This window comes from Anomalospiza imberbis, chromosome 6, assembly GCF_031753505.1.
Source record: "Anomalospiza imberbis isolate Cuckoo-Finch-1a 21T00152 chromosome 6, ASM3175350v1, whole genome shotgun sequence".
NCBI classification, from domain to species: Eukaryota; Metazoa; Chordata; class Aves; order Passeriformes; family Viduidae; genus Anomalospiza; species Anomalospiza imberbis.
In genome coordinates this window covers 41,178,869-41,198,525 of record NC_089686.1, presented here as the reverse complement: position 1 = coordinate 41,198,525, position 19,657 = coordinate 41,178,869, and the positions used below count along the sequence as shown (strand labels likewise).

General features: G+C 37.3%; 1 long non-coding RNA gene across 3 annotated transcripts in view; it reads left to right on the top strand.

The window, feature by feature from the left end:
- LOC137475889 (uncharacterized) overlaps positions 1-19,657 on the top strand; it is a 60,954-nt gene that overhangs the window by 9,104 nt on the left and 32,193 nt on the right. For all 3 annotated transcript variants that reach the window (XR_011000109.1, XR_011000111.1, XR_011000110.1), the window contains exon 3: positions 17,893-18,102. This is a non-coding gene — a long non-coding RNA (uncharacterized lncRNA). The remainder of the gene's footprint in view (positions 1-17,892; positions 18,103-19,657) is intronic.

Sequence of the window (19,657 nt, the reverse complement as noted above, 5' to 3'; positions counted from 1 at the left end):
CTGTGGCCTCTTGCTCCTCAGAGAATCTCCTGCCCATGTGTCCTGAGTGTAAGGTACAATTCCTTGTTGGAAAAGAAACTGGATTTCTTCTCAAAGAGGTAGAAAGAGAGGGACAGATGGCATAACTTTTGGGGGTGCTGTTTTCTGACAATATATTTGGTAACTCTCTTTTCCTTTCAAATCAGGATTTATGAAGCCAAAAAAGAAACAAATTAGCAGAATGACAGGTAGGCTTTTAAAAAAGATTTGTCCACTCTTGGTTCCCAGACTCATCCTCATCAAAGCAATGCTTCTCAGTCACTCTCCTTACCCTCACAGGAACATCTGCTGGGGAAGCATGATATGGCACAGGTGGAGAAATGACTAAATGCAGCTCATGATGGGAACATGGCAAGACAGTACCCATTTTTCCTCTTTCAATCCTCCCTCCTTTTTTTTTTAATTTCCTGGTTTTCCCTTGTTTTTATTTCATTGTTTCTTCTTCTCTGTCCCAACTCAGGCACATGCACACTGTCTCTCTCTTTTCCTTCTATTGTGTCTCCCAGATTTGCACCCACCTCCATGGACACCTGTTCCTGGAAAAGGCCCTCAGCTGATTCCTCTGCTACACTGCTCCTCCCACCCTGTTCCCTACAATGCACACAAGATGAGTGCTCCTGGTGAACACAGGAGGTGAAAATTGGGAGTTAGGGTGGGAGGCAGAGGAGTGAGCCTGAGCAGCCAGTTTAACAGACATGATCAGTAGCTGGCTTGGCCACTGTTTTTGGGCACTTGGGCATTTACAATGTTCATCACAGAAGCAGAGAGCAGACATCAGGGCCTGTCAATGTAAGTGTAAGAAATCTTCCCCTCACCTACTGGGTTTGGTGTTAGGCTTCCTCACCTTAATTGCTGTGTAGGTTAATTAGAGAGGTATGTGCTGCTGTGCCTGTTGCACAGGGCTGATGTGGACTTTGCAGGCACTTTAGAAATGGATTATCCATCTGCAGTATGTTGCAGATGAGGATGGAAGTTACAAGGCATAGAGGGGAGCGCATGCTCCTTGCTTTATGACCAGTTGAGGCCAGAAATGATGGGAAGAAAGAATCCATTACACAAAAATAGGATTTATTGGCATGTGTTACACATTTTTATATAGAGTTCTGTAATTAACTCTGTGTGTGTATGTTCACGTGCATATGTTTTTATCATGCAGTTGTAGCAAAAGGCCAACCTAACTGAACCAAATTAAGAAAAACAGAAGCAATAGAAAAACCCCAACTTTACAATACTGATTTCTACTTTGAACTGTTTGAGTCCATATACTGGCAGGCCTCCCACGCTTTCATCTCTAGGCTTTATTAAGAGGTTGAAGGACTTGTGTATAGCGTGACTTAAAAAAACAGGGTGCCAAGTCATGCAGCTGAAACATTGGGAGCTCTGCTCGTCAGGCTTGCAGTATCAGGGTCATTATGTTGAAGTCTGAACCTCAGAGTAATCTTGAAGGACCCATGGCAATGACTTTTTAAAGTCCCATATTTTTATTAAAAAAAAATTTAGAAGTATGTTTGTGAAAAGGAAAAGAAAAAACCTCCAACTATCTTTTGTGTTTAAATTAAATTAAAACAATTTATAGTTAATGTTAAAAACCAAAAGCAACTGATTTTTATTAGTACGTGACAGCAAGGAGCCTATATGTCTAGGACAGAAAGATAAACATTTGATCTTTTAGGTTGTTGGGGTTTTTTTTACTGGCCAAATGGAATGAAATGCAACAATAAAGAGCCTATAAAAGGGGAAATCAGGATTTCCCCTTGTTTGTTTGTTTTTTTAATTTCTCCAAGTGCTTTCTGGTTTTGCTCTTTAAAAAAATATTATCAGAAACCATGACATTTTTTACATAATAATTTTAAATTTACACAATAGTTTTAACTTACTATAACAATTATACAAGGTGCTTTTTTTTTACTTCTTTAGTTTTTCTTACCCAGTAGTTGTGAATATATAAGTCTTTGTATGTGCTTAAATAGATGTGTGTGTACTCACATGGGCATATCCTCAAATACAGGTACATGCAAATCCATAGTAGAAGTAATAAAGGCAAAATGTAATCCCTTTCTTGATAGTTATAAGTTTTGCAAAAAACTGAAGATGGTTAACTGGTCCAGAGGTCTTAATGTACACTAAGAAAATTATAGTTCATTTCATGAATATTTACTAACTTTTTAAAGGCCTATTCAATATTATGGTGAAGTACAGGGCAGACTATTTTATTATATCACAGTTTATGGAGTCAAGGACATTTAAAAAAATAATGTTTATTGACCAGTGACTGCCTACCTTTCTGCAACTTTCATTCAGGTGTTATTTTAACACCAATTTTAACTATTTAGTCAAGAAAATATTTTTTGGCTCTTTGCATTTATCAGCAGTCTGTTGCAATTCAAAGCTTCCAAACCCAGCAGCTGTTTCTGGAGAAAAGTAACTATATCCTAGTCCAGCAAGGGCTTTCCTCCTCCAAGCAGGCTTCTAACAGGACTTAGCCTGACCACAACAGGGCTCCTCAGAGCAGTAAATCCTGCAAAGAGATATAGATGCTTGCAGGGAAAGGCCTTTTGTTTTGCACTGCTGCATCTGAGATTTTTTTTTCTCTTCCTTTTCACAATGGGTAAAAATATCTGGCTTGTGTTGAAAATCAAACTCTGTTGAATTCTGCTTTACTTTTAATTGTCCTGTTACAGAAGTAGGACAAAGACCTTACAGACCCCCTCAAAGGAGCATTGTCTCTGTGAATGTCTATTTTTTGTTTGAACAATTTCCATAGGATGCAGTTCTGGCATTGTGTGATTTGCTATCTGTTCCCATGCTTGGTAAACCTATTAGCAATAGATATTCTGGCTTTATTAATTCACTGCTCCATGCTACATCTACTTCAGAGCAGAGGGACTATTCAAAGCCTGAGAGGAATATTTGGGTTTCTAGGTCCTTTCTGATTAAGTTGTCAAAATAAAAGAGTAGGGGTATTTTCTTTTATTCTGTATTTTTTATTTTTAAGGTTTTTTTTTTTAAATATCACTAACAATTATTGCCTGGCAACTGAACAGAGACCTTCCAAACTTGTATCACACAAACTATTTCTACCTTTCTTGTTTCCTTCTCTGATTATTTGTAGTCATACTAAGCCTTTCTCAATGTAATGGGCTTTAAAAAATGTATGTATAATGCAGCTCCTAAATTGAGAATGGAGATCCTGGAGTTTAGCATTCAGTAAACAAAATGCTACCAGGTACTGTCATGCCAATAGGTTTAAATATTCCCAAATGCACATGAATGCAGAAACCCTTGTAACCTGCTATACTGTATCTTTTTGCATAATACCTTCATTTACTTTCCCATATGGTTCGTGAGATTATGGAGTCAGTTCTGCTCCTACAGTGAGACCATTAGTAAAGCTCCTTTAGACTTGTATACAAAAAGTACTTGTTCAAGAGTGATAAAATTTCTTATTCTGAAGTTATTTGACTTCTTTTTTTGAGGCATATTGATCCCTTTAATTTTTTTTTCAGTTGATATATATTTCTGTACAGTAGAAATTCATGGTTGAGGTATTTAAATTCTGCCCAAATTTAAGCAGATATTGCATGCAAGAAAAACAATCTGTAAAAAAAATCAGAAAATTCTGATGGGGTTGAAATGGAAGAAAACATTGTTCTGCATAAAGTAACATTGCATTTCATCTTTATTTTTTCTTTTCAGATTAATTTGGGTGTTCTGATGTATAAAAGTCCATGGTCTGTCCGCTCCCTGCTCACACATAGTCTAAGTCACTGGTACCACATAAGCTTGTACCCCTGTACCCCCTATACTCCAGATGAAATTTTAGCTAACATTTTCTCAGTTAAATAATGGTCATTGCTTTTCACTCTTATTAAGTAAATCAGTCTCTTGGTTCATTCCTTTTAGAAGAATTTCTTGTATAGATTTAAACTGGTATAGTAGAACTCTGTATGTGGAGGACGAGGTATATGTGCATATATGTAGGCACATGTGCATTAAAATACAGGAAAAATATAGCAACTTAAAATTACAAACTGAATCAAATTAATCTGTCCTTAAGTAATTTGTTTTTAAGGCATTTGGTTAGAACCACAGAATTTTAATTTGTTCATGAAACTGCAGTATATTTCTCCTATGCAGTGAAACAGCTATGCTGGAGAAGAATTTCACAAACAGTTGCTTTAAAAATATGTTTGATCATACCTGTCTATAAAGTGCATATCTAGTCCTTATGAAGTTTAACCAAATCTGATCCAAATCCCACTGAAATTAAGGGCTGTTTTTTAACTGAATAAGAATTGCATCAGTCCCTTCACTAGCCTTGTTTATTTGAGGGTAACAGCTGTCAAAATTTCTGTGTGTGCATGTGTAACTGTGTACATTTTATTCATGTATCATCCTACAGAAAAAAAACCTATGTTTTGTATAGTTTTACTCTGGCTTTGTGCATGTGTTAGATAGGCACATGTCCATGAGGTAAAACATGGGAGGAGTTATGTTGCAGAGGTCTCCTCTTTATGCTCAAGTGTATATATATATATTTATATATATATTTTATGTCTAGGGGATAGCCATCATCTAACCTTCAGTGGGAAAAATGGCGGATTAATTTTTCCTGGTTTTTTCCATTTTCATTTGTCCTTGAAGGTCAAAATTATTTTGGTGATCACTTCATGTCACGATTTTTATTTGGAGTCAGACTGTAATGTCCCTGGCACAGGGACTGAGAAGTTAAGAACACATATTTGAAGTGTCTAACACATCAGAAGAGATTTTTTTTTTTTGCCCCATTCCATAGTGGTAAAGCAAATATGGGCCAATACCTGCTAACTTCATTATCCATATTTTCTTAACCACTTGGTTAATTACACTTAAGTCCACTTGCTTAATTACAGAGCTAAAAATAGTGTTTTTTTCATAGGTGGCTGTAGTATCTGTGTAGTATCTGTTGCGTATTATAGTAAATAATTGTTATTTGATTTACAGTGGTTTTTTGTATTGGCTTGCCTTTCCTGCTGCCTAGTTTAGGAGCCTAGTTTGACATTTTAGGCAATTGTTTTCTAACTTTATAGATGGTCCCCAAACTATACAGCATTTATTTCTTTATCAGCCTTAAGAATAAATGAGGTACTGCTTTCTGGTATCCAAAAGGTAACCCCAGTTAGGTCTAATGGAGTTTTGGGAAAAGGTGTCAGGAAGGAAACAAGTCAGCTTGTTTCTCTGTCATTTCTAGCAGCCCTCAACAATATGGAATTTGAGTAACAGAAAGTCAGTGAGTGAATAGAAGATTTTGGATCTAAGGGCATTCTGAACAATGTAAATTGTGCTAATAGAGCATGATGAAATGTATTTGGTCATCTAAGCATCAGCCCAGGCTGAAACCCATATGTGCAGTCAGTCCCTCACTCCCTTAGTCCAGCAGACACGTGAGGCTGTGGCAGCATGTCAGACAGAGTGAGTGGGCAGGAGAAGGGACATGCACCATCCTGCTGGGGCCACCTGTGGCTCTGCCACCAGACAGAGCTCTGCTGGTGTACCCACTGCCCTGCCACAACAGCAGCTCAGCCTGTTAGAAAATCTCAGTCAAAAGAAAAATGGAATATATTTGGGCCTGATCTTTTGTCCTGAATAGTTTTTAACTTTAGAGGGTTTTAGTCTTGTAAACAGGCAGGTGTGTAACGTGTGAAGTCACTCCCTTGGAGCTGTGGTGGCCAATACTGGTCAGCTGAACCAGCAGCCGGCCTCAGTACCTGGTGTATCAAGGATTGAGCTAATCTGTCTAGTGAGGATGAACAAAAATGAAGCAAACTATATGCTGAAAAGTTAAACATCCAAAAGATAACAAAAGTACTTGAGGGCTCTTTTTGAAATTAAAGGTACTGGATGCATGATAAATGCAGGCTTGACTTCCTATTTGAAGAACTATTTTAACAGCTTTGTTTTATTTATTCTAATGTTAGGTAGTGTTGTAATTGAGACCTTGAAGATGTTTTTAAGTAGTTGTTTTAGAAGCATATTTGCCTAGTATGAGTAAACTGTAATGAAAGTTTTACGTTGTATTTGCTTATTCAAGGGTCCAACATGGAAGCAAGAGAATGTTTTGTAGGGGGGCAAAAGATAAGTGTCTGTTAGGCATGATACAGTTTCCAAGCCCATGTGTGTCAAGGCCAAATGCAACTCACTTTTTATACATTTACCACAGTCTTGTTTCCAGCAAATGAAAGGATTTATCTGAGTGGCCAGAGCAGAAACTTGCATTAAAAATTAGCCTTGAGTATTATTCCTCTATGCCTTTTCATCCAGCAGTATTATTCCTTTACATTCTTTTGAAAAAACAAAAATTATCCAAATTTATAATGATGCTGAGAATTAAAAAAAATAAATTAAACCTTTACTCTGTTATTCTTTGTACAGCTAGTCAGGGGGCTATTGATATATAAAGAGCAGAAGTAAAACAAAAACTAATTGCATATTTAGGTAACAGTCAAATCCATATTGCCCTGTCCCATGAATCTGCTGCTATGACTTGTTAGCAGGACCTAGCCCATTGGCCTCAAATGGACAATTCAGATACAGAAAGGAAGCAGGTTTTGGCTCAGTGATATGTAAACAGAAGTTCTTCTGCACATCTACAACTGAAAAAGCAGGTTTAGGATGATTTTTTTTAATATGAATGTAAGCCCAAATAGGAAGGAAAATAATTCCATTGCAGTAGTAGTGGAAACTAAATGTTAAACAAGCGTGGATCAGAAAAAAAAAATTGTCAGAAGAGCATACTGCCATTTTATCACTCTCATCTGTTAATATACATGTTTTTAAGTAAATATGGGTATTAAAAATAAGTGTTAATCCTCTTTTGGTATTTATTCCATAGTAACAGCCATTTTTCTCTTTTATTTTGAAATTAAAAATATAAAAACATCTTCCTCTAGAGAACAAAGGCTGGATTTTTATTTTCCCCTCCATTTAAACTACTGATTACTAACCCTAATTTATTTACTGGTCACTTATTGTTGACCATCCCAATTATTGCTTATTATATTATATTTTACTTGCTGTTTTTTTCTGGACAGTATATGAAATAGGTTTTCATTTCAGTAAGATTCTAATCATCTATTTCTACATACAGTACTAATATTTTCCTTAGAAATATCTTGCCTTTCAAATGAGAATTTCCCCTCTGTAACTTTACCTTCATTACTCAAAACACTAAATACTGTATGCTGAAGTTGTCTTGTTTTGAGCAGTCAGTATTTGGGTTAGTCTTTCTTGCAAGCTTGAGGGTTCAGGTCTGAGGCTATAAACACTTCTGTACGTATGAGTAAGTCTAATTTTGTGAGTAGTCTAAGGCAGCAGGGCTCCTCAAACAACTACGTGTTTGCAGGCTTGGGATCTGCAGATATTTGGATGGAGGAAATGATAGGAAAGGGCTACAGATACCAAGTTTAATTTTTAATTACACATGCCTTCTAGGATCATCAAGAAATATGAGAGTATATATCATGAAATGGATTGTTTGGGACACGTAACACAAATGAAGCTGTTTGCCTGGTTTGATACCATAAGATAAAGTTAGCCTGAATACCTGGTATCTTAATCAAATCTAACCATTGTGATTGTTGAAACTTTTGGTCCTGATTTAGTTTAATTTTAGGTAATATTCAAACATTTTAAAATCTTCTTATCTTATGATATCTAATTGACAAATTTGCATAAACAGGAATCAGTTTCTTAAATTTGTGGGGATCAAAAGGCTTTTTAAAGATGCTATCAAATTAACAGCCTTTTGGGTTTTATATATAAGTTGTTATGACTGCTGTGTTTTTTCACTAAGAAATTTGTTTTGATTAGTTAGGCCATTTTCCCCCTTCACCACACCCCTTCTAAACTGCAGCCACAAATTAAAAACCACCTAAGAAAAAGCTACTTGCTTAGTTCTTAATACTGCTCGTACTTAATTTAATGGGATTAGTATCAGTTTTAGATGTGAGGGGTATGGTGTAAAAGCAGAAGGACAGAGGTACATAAAGAGAGTATTTCACGACTTGGAGAATATTTAAAATGTAATCAGAAGCCTGTGCAATGAGAGAAGAGGGATCTGAGGATATAGTCAAATAAGGAAAAAAGAAAAATCAATGTTTAGAAGCCATGTTTGCTAATATGACAAATATATCTACCTGGGAAATGGTAATTAAGTTTTTTAAAAATACTGTTTTTACTGTAGTGAAATTAAGAAAAACTATGAGAGTCAAATTCTGCCTTTAGATATACTCATATATTGCCTGATGGCATAGAGAGGGAAGATTTTAACATCTCACATCTGACTTGGAACCAAACCAAAAAGACTATTTTCAGATGAATCTGGAGTGACTTCCAGATCAGAGGATCCCAAATTGATCTGCCAATGTATAGAGAGATGATTTCATCAGGCATAGAGAGCAGTCTCTTTGGAGTTAAACACGATAGCTATTGAATAGTACATAGCAATGACAAATGGCAATTTTGGCTTTTACAGAATAGAGGGAATTTACTCACATGTAGAACTTCATAGTACAGAAGACTGTCTGCTAAAATGAGTGACAGGAATACCGGCCATCATTCCCTCTTCAAAATGCTATGTAATGGCTTTGCTCCTCTGTCCTGTAAATATGAATTACCCAAATGAATTGCTAGGTTCTGGGATTCAAATAGAGCATTAGTAAGCAGGATGTCCAGGTGCTCCTCCAGGGTCTTCCAGATTTCCAGTATAAAACTGGACAGACATCTCTTTTTCAAATGGTATGTAGTAATTACATTAAACATATTTCAGCAAAATAAAGGCTTCACTAAGCAGGCACAGTTTTGGGTAGACTGATCCTAGGCAGCTGGTTACCAGTTTGGGGATATTGGCATATATACTTTTATTCTCCTTCACTTCTTTTATGAGTGTAGCTTGGTGATGCCATTTGAATATTTTGGTTTCTGATAGTTTCTGAAGGGTCCTGCCTGGAATAGTGATTTGGTCTCTCTCCATTTTTTACAATTCTTGAGGAGAAGAAAGAAGGCAGCCTGTTGTGTCAGAAGGCTGTGTACAAGGGTAAGTGGAAAGGCTCTGGTGGGTCTTCCCAAACCACACTGACCAGAAATTAACTGTCATTTATCTGGCAGACACTTAACAATATCATTTTTTTCTCAGAAGTCTTTAGAGGACCCAGCTAAGCTGCCTATGATGTTTCTTGGCCCTTTGAAGGCGGTCATCAAATCTTTGACTCTTACTTGTCCTGCACAATATTTTATTTATGAGGCTGTTGACATTTGACAGTCTTAAAAAAAAATCCAATTTGAAAGTTCTTATCTCCTTTTTGTTAATCAGTATCAGGTTCCTGAAGACCAGCAATGGGGATGTTCCTGTACCTTTCACCAGGGAAGATAGGAAAAGGAATGTTGCCTGAATGTCTTATGTACAGTAGCACCAGATCTGAAAAAGCTGATTTCCTGGCATTGTTTCATCTTTGCTGTAAATTTTGACAGATGCTTTTCCTGCAGTTGGGCCATTCATAGCTGCCCTCTCTTGTGTGGATTCTCCAGTGCCTAATAAGGCAGTCACAGTGCAGCCTTTTTGTCCAACCTGGAACATTTACATGTCTCTGTAAGTCTTGCTGGCCACTTGTTCCCACAAAACTTGCAGGAACTCACTTACCATTGAGACCTGTACTGAAGTGCCAGGGCTGACTACAAACTGCCAGTGCATTCAGCAGTTATTGACCACTGTTATGGTCACTTTCTGTCTGTCTTGTCCATGCACAAATACACATGCACACACCCAGCATGATCACAAACCTTGTTGCCATAGGAAACCAAGCTAAAAACAAGCAAGGTCAGAAGGCATGAGCTCATTGTTTTTCTTTTCCTGTTCCTTCTTAAAAACTCCTAGTACAAGCTTTTGTTATTCATTAGATTAGACGTGGGTTTGGATGCTAGGTAATGGAAATCATACTTGCTGCCTGCTAGTTTTATACTGCATGACATGGTGGTGTCCATCATGGAGTTTGTGTGGCTGCCATCTTTGTCAGGCCTTACCTCACTCCCTAGTCAGTCTCTACAAGATTTGGCAGTGGTACTTACTGCTTTGGCTTGCAGTTTCCTTCCTGGTCCTGTGCTTGTTGTTGAGAATATCTCCCATAATCACTTTGATCTCAGTGCAGAGTTTTGCCCACCTTGAAAAAAGCAGCATCATCACAGGAACAAAAGATATTTTAAAAACCCAAAGCAGGGTCATCAGTGGTTAAGTGTTACAAAAATTGCTAGTCTGGTTAGAACTAACTCAACCAGTGGCATCTTTGCTTTAGAATAAATATTTATAGTGTGTTATGACTAAACCTTTATAATACAGAGGTACTTACCTGGGCAGGACATCTGATGTATACCATGTCTCTCCATAAGGGGACATGAAAGCCATACTTTTGGTAACTGTTCATAGATAACTTTTCTTTCTTTGCTTTTCTTTCTTTGCTAGATAACCCCTAGCAGAGCAGCAAAGTGCCACATTTTTGACCAACATGGTTACTTGCAGAGACTTATTTGTCTTTTCAAAATGAATTGTTGCATTCTCTTCCATCTTCTTCTATCAAATATACATGCAGAGTACAAGCCATAAGGAACAGGAACCCATCTGGATATATATGTGTAAAACAGCTTGGCTAATAATAAAGCACAGTATGCATTTTTTATCTCATGTAAACATTCAAATAAGGTGTCTACAAATGGGTACAGTTATTTGTACATTTTTTATCACAAATAAATCAGAATAAATCAAGCTTCAAGCTTTCCATATTCTTTTTTAGAAATTCAGAAACTGGACACTTACTTGGTTATGGTGGCCTGTCCCCATGGCCACGGAAGGCTTGTGCCTTGCTTGTGATTTTCTATGCTTTCACATGTACTTGCTCTTATAGAGGTTCTATTCTTGGGTAAAATCAGAGAAATTTCAGCCTTGAAAAGTATTTCCTCTTGTCCTGTCTGGATGTTTTTTTCTCCAGTGGATGGAAATTATATCTTAAATGTATATATTGTTTATTAATGATTCCTTTGCAGTGATGATCGGTAAATCCCAGTGGTAGTGGTACATAGCTCACCCCGATCCTATCTGCATTTCTACATCTTCTTTCCCTGGCTTTATCAGTGATGCAGAAACAGAGTACCCAAAGTCACTCAACAATGTCCTCTAGGCACCTCAGTTTTGTTAGACCTTCTAGGGACAAAAGCTTTTCTCAGCATCAAGAGTTTACTGAGGAGGAGGAGGAAGAAGTCTGCTAGAGTAATGGTGGGAAATTGTAAAATTTGGAGCACTTCTGGCCACCAACAAGGGCAAGGGAAATGCATTTTCTGAAACTCTTTTTTACCACCCCATCCCCAGCTTCCCTAGAACTGTGTAGCTGTCTTTACTAGTTGTATACACAGGGTTTTGGCTGCTCATGGTGCCAAGCCATGAAACATTTGAAGTCTGGGAGCTGTGCTGATGTTATCAGGTCAGCAGAGAAAGGAACTACTAGAATACAGTTATCTTCAAAAACCATCTAGGAGATTAAAGTTGCCACAGAGTTTACATCTACATTCTTTCAAATTCTAGACATATAGCTTTAAAATCCTTAAAGAAGAGGAAACTGGCAGCTCACTGGGAAGACACCTCAGACCTGGCACCATGTATCTTGAAGGCTCACATCAGTGTCTGTGTCCATGCTAGTGAATGATACGCATCCTGGACCATTCTCTGGCACCGAGGTCAACTGGCACAAAACATCCAGTATCCATACTACTAAGCTGTCTTGATCGCCCAAGACAGGATGCATATGCAAAATGTTTCTTGAACACAGCCTCTAGCTCATGGTAGCTTTCAGTCCTCACCCAGGAGCTGTTTTGGAGAGTGCTGTTTGGTCCTGGCCTCAGCCATGCCAGGGTTCTTCAAGAAACTGGAGAAGAGATACCAACAGTAGTGTCCCTGGCACCACTTAATGTTTCAGAAAGATGTAGCCAGCAGGCTTGCAGGTGAATTGTGGGTGCCTTTGCCACAGCAACAAGATGGAAGGGTTGATCCTTTTTACAAGGGCTGCAGTTCCTTCTCTTTGTCAATGCCTTTGTCTTCTCACTCAAACCTGAGATTTTATTCTGATGAATGCTGGAAAAGCATCCTATTTTCAACTGTTTAATAGTTTGCTGTTGTGATTGTATTTGATTGTGTTTGAATTTGTATTTCCCCAAGGATAGGGAAAGGGATTCTATAAATATTATTTGTTTTAATTAATAAATGTCAGTTTCTTTTGTAATGTAGTAGGACTGCAAGGATGTGCACTGTGGGAGTGACCAGTGAGGCCAGAAAGGCATTGCTGTTTTTATTCCTGTGCCACATTCACTGTAGTCCCTGTGCATCTGTTGCCAGAAACTCTAATGCCACCACAAAGGACATGATTTATTATAAAACCCTTGCTAAAGCCCCAAGGTATTGAAGGCGGACAATAAATTGCTTAATACCTTCTCAGGTATTTTTTTATGACTCGTAGCTTGCTGCCATGATCCACAGAGACCCTGTAATGCAGGTTCTACTGAAAGGATGCACTTGGTCAAAAGTTTTTGATTGAGCATTCAGATTATTTTGATCCCTTGTAGGCTCCTCAGAAGACCACCAGAATTATTTTGTGCCAGTATAATCTTTCAAGGTACGTCTTCATTCTGGAACATCCTCTGATGCAAGCTCTGGTTGAATTTGGCCAGGCATGTTAACCAGGCTTCTGCTCACTGAGTCAGACCATTTGTTGGTTGTGGTCTAGGAGGCACACTGTTAGCCAACGAGAAGAGGTTTCATTCTGGCAGTTATTTTGTTAACTCAGAAGACTTTAAAATTCTTGTTAATAATATTTTACAAAGGTACAGGTCAAAATCTGAAATAAAAGATAATATTTTAATTCAATGCTGATATATTCTGGGCAAATCAGTGATGATACAGGGACATGAAGATTCATTGTCACCTATTGAGGTTGTGTCTACATTCTCAAATGAGTGTATCTATTCCTACAGCTGTCTTGGATAAGTGAACAAAATATCTTGGGTATTTTTGCTATTCTGAGGTTTTCTGTTTCACTGATATTTGAGTGAAATATTCTGTGGGACAAATACTGTTTGCTTAACTCATGGGATCTAGTCTGCTTATTTCAATGAGTTAGCAAAGTGAACTGGATTTTGTTGTTTGGAAACTATTCAGAACACTGTGCTATATTTTTATGGAGGAGCCTCCACTAGTGTCACTATATGATTAAATCAATGGGAAACCTGTGGGGGAGTTAGAAGGTATGGCATTGAGTTTGCAATGTTTTATGATTAACAAACACACCCTTGAAGGGGGGCATGTACAAGGCAGATGGATCCAAATTCAGATACGCTTTAAATGGTATTAAGTAATATTCATGGTTATTTATTATGCTGTATATTTAGGGCTTCTGTGGATATACGGCACTGGAATTATTATGTTCTAAATGAAGAATTTTAGAGTAGTTTTAACAAATGTTCTATTCATCTGTAAAATCTGGAAATGTATTCTGTCAATGGAGGTTAGTACATAAAGACTGATGACTGTTGGGAAAAAAGTGAACTTTTGTTTGAATATAACTATTTGTTTTGATGGTAATTGAGGCAATTCCTTCACTTTCCACAAACATTCATTAGATGACATTCTGCAGAAAAACTGTCACATGCAATGATGCATTTCTGTATCCATATGAATGCCTGAACTGGAAGTCTGTATGCAGTTTTTAGGGAAGCCTTTGATGGTTTGTAAGTTTACCAGCCAAGTGTAAAAAAAAAGATGTCAGGTGATTGGGGGTGACCAACAACCCCCTATAAATACTAATTTATGAGTGGTGAATTCCCAAAATACACAAAACAGTCATTTTAGTGAGTAGCTTGTGAGCAATCTCATGGGTAGAAGTATGTTGGCAATTACTCATTCAATAATTTGTGAAAAAAATATGCTCATTGACATTTTGAAAAAAAAAAAGAAGATAAATCTTTTAATTGCATTGTGGGGAAATAACTTGCCAGCTAACAACCCAAAACGCACAACACCACTTACAAATATTTAGCCACCTTCTGATTGATATTTCTGAACTTCCGATATTTCTGATTGGAAGAGGTCTGTACAGACCCTTCATTTCCCCAAACAGTAGAAGTGTAACCCCAGAGTTGTGACACAATTTGAATAAACCCCCAAATCTATATGAGTGACTTGGTCCTGGTCTGAAATTTGCAGCTGGATGGCTTTTTTCAAAAAATTACAAATTTTTATACTTGGATATGTTAAAAAAATGGATTGCAATTTGAACTTTGAACAAAAATTCACTTTTGAAGGCTGTTATGCATGAGCATTAGGGATACACATTTGAAAATGCAACTATTGGCAGTCATTAGTTTAAACTCCTCTGCAGACACCAGGTAGATCCAGAACAGCTTATAGCTCATGATTTATGATCTGCTGCAGTTACAAGATTTACGAGGGCCCATTCCTGCATCGTTCCCTTCTCATTGGCCCTGAGAATTGGTTCTCCCATGCTGTTCCTCTGTGCCATGCCTTAGGGGTTCAAAGGAGGTTTGTTTCCTGTGTCTCCTTCTTCCTTTGATGTCTTTGCTGAAACTCCCAACAAGAAAGGTAATGTTTAAGGGTATATTTTTATGATGTAGACATGGCACATGAATTGAGACTGACAGATTCATTTCATGCAAGATACATGAATAGTGCTTGCAACTGGTGGTCCATATGTGCATGGACTGATTTCATATTGGTAGCTTAGCTGGCATTCAAATGTCGTACTTACAAAGGTTATTTGTGCAATTTCAGCCTCATTTCAGTGGTGGCTGGACAACAGATCCCATTATGTATAGGCACAGAGCTCTTCATGTATTCCTTTTCTGGCTTGGGGGGGATAACATAATTTAATGACACAATTGTTTATTTTTTACAATTTTCCAATTAAAACTGAGTTCCTAAAGCACTGTATTACTAAAATGGTTTCGTACTTTACTAAAATTTCTTCTGGTTCTCAAGTATACAATGACTACCTTAGCATTGTCAAAACGGTACCCTCCGTTACAATTTGATGGTTTAAGATTTTCTTTAGAAATAAAACAACTGAAATAGAGGTATTTCATTTAACTTCTTCCTGAAATGTACAGTGTTTTTGTTTATATTTTTGGATTTCAGCTTTCCTCTGAATGATTTGTTATCCAAAACAAAATCAGGGCTTTTCTAGTACACAGTAATTAAAAGGATGAGAACTAACAAGTACTAGAAAATGAGTTTTCTTCATTTTAGATTGGTGACCTGGACTGCAATGCTGAATGCTGATAATGACCTGAAAGTCAGAGAGACTGAAAAGAGTGACAAAACTTATTACAAAATGATTACTGAAATTGTTAAGAAATTTGTGCTTTGAGGCAGTCATGTGTCTTTAAGCTCGTCACGATTCACAATTCAGCTTCTTCTTTTTAAAAGTGTTCAGCGATGAGACTGAATACAGCATTCCCAGCAACTCTGGTAGTGTCGGTGCTGCTGGCCTAAAATATTCCACCTTTTGTCGTAGCCCTTCTCCCCACGTGGCATGTGTTAGTGCACCTTGCCCTGTTATCGAGTGTCCCCCTTCTTCTGCCCCAGTCTCCTTTTAGCCAAAGGGAATTACAGTATAGGTTTTTGTGAGAACAGGCATTGGCCCCCTTTCTCAGGATCTCTTTCCTCAAGAAACAATAACTGTGCACAATGCCTGATTGGTTTGGGGGAGGTGCTTATGGTAACTACTTGAGTTCAACAAGTTTTTGTGTTTTCTTTTATTGTTGCTAATTTGAATTTATTTTTAAAAGAGGAATTAAATTACCTAGACAGGAAGATATTGATGTAAATTTCCTTACTGCTAAGTTAATAGGATTGAAATTAGGAGCATGTACGTATTTTCAAGGAGCATCAAAAACATATAACTACAATGTAGGGACCTTCAGTTTTAACAGAAATGTAATTCCTTGACTTGCTTAGCTCATATGTTTTTTAAATGCCAATGAACAAGACTAAAAACCTCTTTGCATCTTCAGTGATTCCTCAGGATTGTGTTGAGCCCTTCCCGAGAACAACATCCAGCACATCTCTCTCCCTGTTTCCTTCAGGGTTTTTCCAAGACACTTCAACCAAGCACTATAACAATTATGCTTTACAATACGTTCCACGGTATATCTTCTTTATAATTTTACCTGGAAATTTTGTGAGGGAGTTCCAACAGCAAAACCTAAAATATGGAAGTGTTGTAACATGTGCTACCACACATAGGTACATGCAATTATTTTACAGCTGAAGACAACTAAAGTCTATCTCTGAAATTAGTGCTTTTTAGCTAATCAAATACTACAGAAGTATAACCCTTCTGTTATTAATTTCTCCTTTGGTGTACAGCTATCACTGCACATTCAACCCAAAGGATCTTGTGGTGCTTTGCAAATGACATATGTACAGGAATTCCCTCTACAATTAAATGCCCAGGCTTAGAGAGTGAGCTGCAGCCAAGAAAATAATTAGCTTATAGCACACTGCGTAATGTTTGTGAACTGCATGTGTGTAAGGATAATTCTGGTCCAGGGCATACCAGACAGTACATCTCACCAGTGGATCCTGCTGGAAAAGCCTAATATTTAAAAGCTCTATTAATATTTTAAAAACTATCAACAACCTTATTCATTACAGTCAGTATGATCCACTAAAGTTTTCTTTTTATTTACACATGTACATGTATTTTAATACCCATACATACAATTAAAATATTGATTTATCATTGACATCCCTAAAACTTCTCTGTTTTAACAAGTATTTTCCTTTCAGCATCAGGTTTTAATAATTGATGATAAAGGGAGTTAGAAGAAACTTGTCTTATTCATCTGAGAGAACAACATACATCTATATTGACTAAGATAGGTCAGTATACATCTATATTGACTACTGATACTGACTGATAACTCTGAGTACCAGACCATACACGGACTTACTGGTATAAATTGTGATCTAGACAGTGAATTGTGTGTGGGCATTTATCTTTTTAAATACTACAGCACCTGCTGCCTGTTTCTTGTCATTTATATAGTGCTGCTAGCTTGGAGATCCCCAAACATTTTACCAAGGTTACTTGAGGAATAATCCCATTTAAATGGGAAAAAAAGTAATAAAAAAAGCTCCAACAAAAACCTAAAACTTTTTCCCTGTTTAACAAATGAGAAACCACCAAAGAGTTCTATGATGTGGCTTTGCCAATAACACACGGTGGGCCCTGAGTTAATACTTATTGTCAATACTGAGTACCATAACTACACCTGTCAAGCTCTTTCTCTGACTGGGTTTATCCTTGCCTTTACTTTTGGAGTAGAGGCAGCCAGTTGTTGCGGCACTGTACAGTCCTACCACAGTGAGACTAACTGGTTTTCCAAGAGCATCCACAACAGTTTTAGTGTTGGCTAGTAATTATAAGAAGGACAGCAATGCTTATAACCTCCCCAGTGATATCAGTCTTCTTTTAAGAAGTCTTTTCATAGGAGACCTTCAGTAAGTGCTCCAGTGTCTTGCAGAGAAAAATATGTTGATGTGACCTCTATACCAGCATGAGGAGAAGACTGTTAACCTCAGTCTTTACCATAAGTTTTGCTTTCTAAAGAATTTAACTTAGCTCCTCTAACTTGTTTTCCTTGCTTTGTCCTCTTCATTCATTGTCATCTCTGCACTGACTCCCAGGATGCCTCTATTCTCAAAATTATTACACCAACCCTCAGTTAATGTTGCTATTCAGATACTGTCTTTTTCGGCAGATTCCTCAGGACAAATTTCTTCTGCAAGTCCTTTCAGAGGAGATCTACCAGTGAAATGCCCACAATAACACATTGAAAAGGAGATGATGAAATAAAATGGCAAGGACTACGTGGAACCAAACAGCAACTACTGGCTGTCTTCTTGTAGAAAACCCTTGCATTGCTCAAGCATCTCTACTCTATTCCTCCCTTTGCTTCATGCCCCCCAAGGTATGTTTGGGATTAGTCTAATTTAGAATATTAGCTTCTAAGGAACCAATGTTTTAAATATTTTACCTGTATTGAGATATATACATGTATGGCACTGTATCAGTAAGAAGAGGAAAGGCATCAGCACATTTCCTTTACTCAAATTTATGTGAGCTAACCAAAAGATTCATTATTTCTGCTCTTCCATACTTAGATTTCCAAGTCAGATCTTTCATGACAAGGCTGTAGAGGGAAAGCCATACTTTGAAATAAAACTTTAAGAAGTAAAGTGGGAATAAATTATCTTTATAAATGTAATCCAAGTAGTTATTATTTAATAGCTGATATTTTTGCTTCTCCCTTCCCACTTACTGCTGAACACCACCAGCTTATAAAGAGAAAGAGCCTGACAGGGGAAAATAGCTGATTTTTTTCTGGAAAATAGGGATTTCTCTCTGGAATGTGTGTAAATGCTGGTATGTACACAGTAAAGTGTGCATGCATTTATTGGAATCAGTAGCTTTGAAACTATATATGTATGTATATATGTCCCTCTGTGAAAAAAAAGAAAGAAAAGAAAGAAAAGAAAGATGGTTCAAGCTCAAATAAATTTCCAGGCTGATTTGGTCAGACAAACAGTAATGTGGGGATATGTAGCCAGGGTGCAAATGCCTTCATAATGTATATGCTCTCTGACTGTGACTGCGTGTGTCCTCTCCATGTGTGTCTGTGTGTCAGTGAAGTGTTCTGTATTTATTTTTCTGTGTGTCTGTCTGGACATGCGGCCAATCCATTTCACCAGTTCCTCCAAGGTGGTGGAAGTCATAACAATGCTCACTTAGCTGTGTTTGTCAATGCATATATTTGTTCATTTGAGTTCTACATGTTCTAGTCAGGACCTGTGCATGTCTGTAATATATGTATGCATGCATTCATGTAGATATGGTTAACCTGCTTCGGTCTGATCTGGAGAGGTGAATAACTCTGTGCAGAAGAGTGTATACAAGGGAAGTTTACTTTTACTAGTTTGCAGACATTTAGCATATTCTTAGTGTACAGAATGCTGACCACTGAGTGCTTGTGACAACATCAAGGTTAGTAATGATTGCCAACATCAAAGATATTTTAATTTATCAAGATAATAATGTCCGTATTCTTGCACAAAACTGATTGTATTTTCTCTCATTCATACACACATTCCCCCCCCCCCCCAAAAAAAAAAAAAAAAAGATCAAAATGACAACACTGTGAGAAAGCTGGCCTTTGTTTCTTAGGGGAATGCAGAATATGGCCAAGACTGGTTTTAAGAGCTCTTTTTTGTTTGCTTTTGCCTTATGCTTAGAAATACAAACCTTTAGATTTCTGATGCCAAGTTTGGAAATTGCATCCCTACTAAATGTTTTACAGGCACTTTGAGCTGTCTGGTGAGCCAAAGTGAGAGATTATATTCATCAGTTGTTCTGTCTACTTAATTTGTTAAGTGAAGTAACCTTCCTGAAGTGGGAGCATTTAACATAGTTTTCCAAAGAACCAGGACTTTTTAAAATAATGGCAACGGAAATAAAAGTATTTCCAG